Below are 5,546 nucleotides of genomic sequence, written 5' to 3'. Positions count from 1 at the left end.
GGGATAGCAAGGATGGACGTCGTCCTTTTATCGTTTGTTTTCGTCTGTAGTCGGACCCTGCTCTTCTTCATGATGATTGTATGTATTGTACTAATGTGACTCTGATGTAGTTTGTGGTGAGTGTAAGCCAATTCCATATACTCATCTTTTCAGTACATGTACTTGTAACGATATCCATTCTTGCGCAACGGCGAGATGTGTTTCTATCCCTGTCGAGGCCCTCGAGCCAAAATAAGGATAGGACCGCATCTTGAGCGTTACAAGTTGGTATCAGAGCAGTACAGACCTAGGAGCCCCCTTGATTGATCAAACTTGGCCGAGTCGAGTCTAGTAAGAATCTGCTTTGAGTCTAGTTATATATGAGAGAGTACGATTCTTTTTTCTCCTCTTCTATGCTCTTGTGAGGAATCTTGACGTAATAATTTCAATTCTACTTCTCTTCTCACTCAAATTCTTTTGGGATCACGCAGATATTTTTGGAATCTATATGATGTCGATGTGACGGTGTTCTGTCTTGGTGCCTCATGTCTGACTTGATTTCTTCCGGGGTGTTGAGCTCCAGCGGATTCTTGAGCACATCGTTATCATTCAGATTTCTTAGTATCTCAGGATGAAGGATGTTCAAAATTGCTTCAATACTAGTAGTGGTGAGAGGAGTCTGGCTTCCCCAGTAGTGGTGCAGAGGGTCTGAGATAGATGAAGTTCGGAGATTCTGGTTATGTGTTAACAAATGTGATACACTGGACGGCTTAGTATAGGACTTAAGTGATATATTACTCCTTGTATCCATGGATCCGATTGCATGACCATAAATTTTGGGAGTTCTTAGGTGGGAATTCAAGTAGTTACTTATAGGACAATCTTCCAGCAAATGCATGTTGTGAGGTTGGGGTTCGACATTTAGTGGATTAGTTTGTTAACGGTCGTCTTACAACGGTTCTCGTTGTGTCTTAAAGAGTCCTTGTAGCTTGCTACGACTTGGGGACGCTTCGTATGTCGTGTGCACTGCCTTGTACATGATGTCTACTGTAGGATAGAGCCCGTGCGATCCTATCCACAAAAATATCGGACGAAATCTCTGTCATGAATTTGTTCTGGCTTGTTTCGTAAGCCTCATCCTTTGTTTTGTTGGAATATGGTAATTCGAGTTGCTTTGATGTCAAGTGGCAAATTCATATCTTTTCCAAGTGGTGTTCTCATATTTTTGGGAATGCAAAATCTTTGCTCAATCAAGTTGTCTTACCAATTATTTTCAACCGGTGTGCTTCTCTTCAAGTGAATTCAAGCCTCTCCAATTTTGCAAGATCAATCTCTCATTTCTTCCGGAGTTTGTCTCATCTGTCCCAACTTGTCTTTGTTTTTCCCGCCCTCCCTCCCCTTTTCTCAAATGATTTAATTATCGTCCAAGTGCATTTCAATTCATTGATGCTTCCGCTGTCTTTTCTTTTCTCTCTTATATGGTGATGCATTGTGAAGATTCTCAGGAGTTTAGGGTTCATCTTTCTCCATTCTTGTTTTCATTCCGGTGGATTCAATTCAAGATCTCGGTGTTCATCATATCCTTCTCATTTGTTTGGAAATTCTTTTCAAGTCTTTTCTTGTTTTCCACCCCTCTCTATTCTATCCGGAGTGTTCAAGATATCCCAGAGTCTCTTGTTTTCAATCCTTCCAAATAATTCGAGGTTCTAACCTCATCAAGTTTTCTTTGTACCGGTGGAATCTCTCTCTTTCTGAGCAATCTTTTCAATGGTGTTTTCTTTGAGTGGGCCCATAACCCACAGGTTTCTCCCAGGATCTTATCTGGCTCTTCTGCTTTTTCCGAAGATCTCTATTCTTTTTCAATTATGACATAAGTATGAATTTCACCAGTCATATTCCTTCTCCAAGATTGCTTCAAATTATTTCTCATCATTGGCTCAACTTTTCATATTTTTATTCCGGAGTGTATCAGTTATTTTGGTGGTGTCCCTTCTCATCATTCTCAGCTTGGAAGACCGAAGGAGTGTTTCTCTCAAATCTTGGTCCATTCTCTTGAAGATTCTTCATTTCAGCTCTGTGTTATCATCTTGAATTGTTCCTGGTCACGAGAAATCCCTTTCTTGCTATCCGATGCATTTCCAATTTGTTTCATTTCTCGATCCTCCGAAGGCCATCATTTCAGAAGATTTCTTCGTTCTCAGCTTTCAACTTTCATCCTCAAATTCTTCTCAATCTTTGTCTCTTCGTTTGTCTCTCAATTATTCCGATGCCTTGTTTAAGTTTGTCTCTCAGGTGGCTCATGATCTCTTCGTTCTGATGTATCTCCATTCATTCTTGTTATCCCCATTCATTCCAATTCTTACCGGTGCTTCCTTCAATTATGCTTCAAGTGGTGCATATCTATCTCTCTCTTCAAGTTTCTTTCCAAAAGAATAAGTTGCATGCTAAATCTGTTGCTTGTCGTCAATTTAACTTGATGAAGGATAAGCATAACATAATTCTTATTCTTGTTTCATAGTGATTTCAATTCTTTTTCCGAAGTGGCTCATGATATCAATTCTTTTCCCAACTACTCCATCTTTTCTTTTCCTTTATCCTTTGAGGTGGTGTTATAGCGTACTTGTTAGTGAAGGAGTCTCGAAGAGAAGTTGATTCAAGAATGAAATATGTAAACCCACCAAATTCCTTGATCATGAGTTATTTTAACCCATGATTTCTTCATTGAGCTATCTTGGTTTAGACTTCACCTAAAGCCTTGTCTAAGGATTGCGGCTATTATGGTGATTATCGTTGATCCAAGTTCTCAATGTTTTTCCTCTTGGTGAAAGAAGTTGTACATATCTTGTTTCTTTCAGTCAATCCTTGTTTCCGTTAGTGGCTGGTTGTCACCTCGTAATTGTTGAGATGGTTTTCATAAGTCCACTACAAGATTGTTCTTTTCGTTGTTGGTTTGCCAACAACTCCGTTCAATTCTTCTTGCAAGGCTGCTTGTAAAATTCAATGGTGGTAGTAATTGTCATTTTCTTCTTTATTCTTTCTTTCCATGATCTAGTTTTCTATTCTCTTGTTCCGAAGTTGTTGTGATGTTGCTCTCTTAAATCTATCTTCTTGTTCATGTTCTCTCCTTGCTTGTTCAATTTAGTTAGCTTGTTGTGAATCTTCTCAAGATCTTTCCATTTTATCGAATTTTGTCCCCTTTTCCTACCGAAGTGCTGCCGAAATTTTATATGAATTCTTGCTTGTTTCTCATGTCATTCTTCACCTCTTTGCAACCTTCAAGAGTCATTGGTTTCACTCATTTGTCACACAAGCAATTAAGTTTTACCTCTTGCTCTTTCTCTTCCTGTTCCCCTTTCATTCTTGGATCTCGGGTCGAGATCCTCTTGTAGTGTAGGAGAGTTGTGAAAGCCCGAGACCGAAGATCCAGAAGATTCCCCTTTTTTCCTATCTCGTCGTGTGATTCATTTGATTGACGCATTCATCATCACATCATCAGCATTGCATCGACACTTAGTTGCCCCCCGTTTTCAAAACTTGCATCCGTTATTAGTTTCCGGTTCTCTCCGTGTTCGTCGTTGACCGTTTTGAGACCAACCACACACGCATGCGCCCGCGACATCGTTAAAATATTTGTTTTTAAAAGTGTCTAGAAAATATTCTCCGATTGGGTTGAAACTTGGCGTGCGGTATTATTTTTAAGGAAGGTAGACCGCCTGCCCAATTTTGTCGCAATAGGAGTCCGATTGATACCCAAACAGTCGACCGTAGCGGCACTGTCAGCGGGTTATCGTCGGACGTTTTCTGTGTTTTAAATCTCAATCACCGGGTCACACTATTTCCCTCTCATCCCTACATAGCCCAACTACACGGCCCAACCAGCCCACCGTTCCAACCCTGTCACCGAGGACGTCCGATCACGATCGTGCGGTCGAAATCGGCCCTGAAAACCCCAAACCCTAGCCAAATCTGCTATAAATGGGCATTCCCACGTCCAAATCGGGCAGCCCCAGCCCTTCCTCGAGATCCGTGCGCCCCCTCAAACCCTAGCGCAGCCTCTCCTCCTCCCTCAGCTGCCAGACCCATCCGGGCCCAGATCAGGCCCTCCCCGGGCCCGGGTCGCGCCGCCGCCAGCCGCCGGAAGCTCCTCCCGAGGCCCGATTTGCATCCCGTCCGTCGCCTCGCACCTTCCCTCGCCGGCCGCCACCGTGCTACTTGCCGCCGGACCTGCGGGTCGCCTTCCGCCGGATCTGCACGAGCTCCGCCGCTGCTCGCCGGCATGCTTCCCTGCCGCCATCCGCTCCTCCCATAGCCCGAGCTCCCTTAGAGAGCTGAGGATCGAGGAACTCGCCCCGTGGAGCCCGGGAAACTCCCCGCAGTCGCAGCTCCCGCCGGTGCCCGCCGCCTGCACCGAGAGGCCTCGCCGTCGGCCGCCGTCGAGTTACCGTCGCTTGGCTGATCTAGATCGGTCCGGAGCACCGAGCCCAGCGCCACCAACCGATCCCTGTGCTAGCACCGTGGGCCGGCCTCCCGCCTGGCCCAGGCCTCGCCTCGGCCAGCTCCACGCGCGGTCCAGCGCGCCCCTTTGGCCAAGCCGCGAGCCGACCCATCTCCTCCAAGCTGGGCCTCGAAGCCCCAAGGTGAGAACCCTCTCATGCCTCTATTTCGTGCCCTGGGCGCTTGGTTGCTACCCAGCGCCCAGCTCTGTTTCGGCCCATATGCATGATTCGGCCCATTTACTTCTTTTAGGGTTTTTATGAATTCAGTATTTTCAGAAATATATATGATTTTAGATCGTCCGTAATTATTATTCGGAGCGTCGGATCGCGACAAGTTCTATATGTAAGTTGGCTAGAATTTCACGTAGATTAATAATTTCCAACTTGCATGCATGATAAAAATACTTAAACATGTTGTTTGCATCAGTTTGCGTGTCGACGTGATATAAACGGTTTAGGTCGTAATTAATTAACCATAGCTCCGTTGGAGATGAGCCATATATGTAAATGGACTAGAACGACGAGGAGAATCACGTGAACCACTTTGTTTTTCCGTTTAACAAGCATAAAATGTGATTATGACAAATCTGGACAGATATAGAATTTAATGAGTGGGGTCAGTTCGGAGATGCTATATGTCGTTTCCCGCCTCATTTAAAATGCCTAGATAGGTAGTTTAATTTGTTCTCACCTCGTGCCATGTTTAAGGACTATTTATTATTGCCTGTAACTAAACAAGAGCAAAGTAAATAATTTGTTTGTGGAGTTCCGTCAATATGCAACTCGTTGCATATTGAGCTTCATTTAATGTGTAGCGTTTGACTGTTGTGACTTGCCACGCCATGCCTTGCATAATTTAAACTGATCATGCATCATATGTGTTGCATCATGTTGTGCATGTGCCATGTTGAATATCAGTGTTGATTATTGTTTCCGGTTTGCTCCGTCTGGATAGAGTTCCGCAAGCGTGTCGGAATGTGAGGACCCATTCGACTACGTCGGTTCGTCTGCTTCATGGAGTCGTTCTTCTTCCAAGCGGGATCTCAGGCAAGATGAACATTTCCCCAGATA

Source organism: Hordeum vulgare, chromosome 6H, assembly GCF_904849725.1.
Source record: "Hordeum vulgare subsp. vulgare chromosome 6H, MorexV3_pseudomolecules_assembly, whole genome shotgun sequence".
NCBI classification, from domain to species: domain Eukaryota; kingdom Viridiplantae; phylum Streptophyta; class Magnoliopsida; order Poales; family Poaceae; genus Hordeum; species Hordeum vulgare.
The sequence above is the reverse complement of the archived record's forward strand: the minus strand, read 5'-3'. Positions refer to the sequence as shown.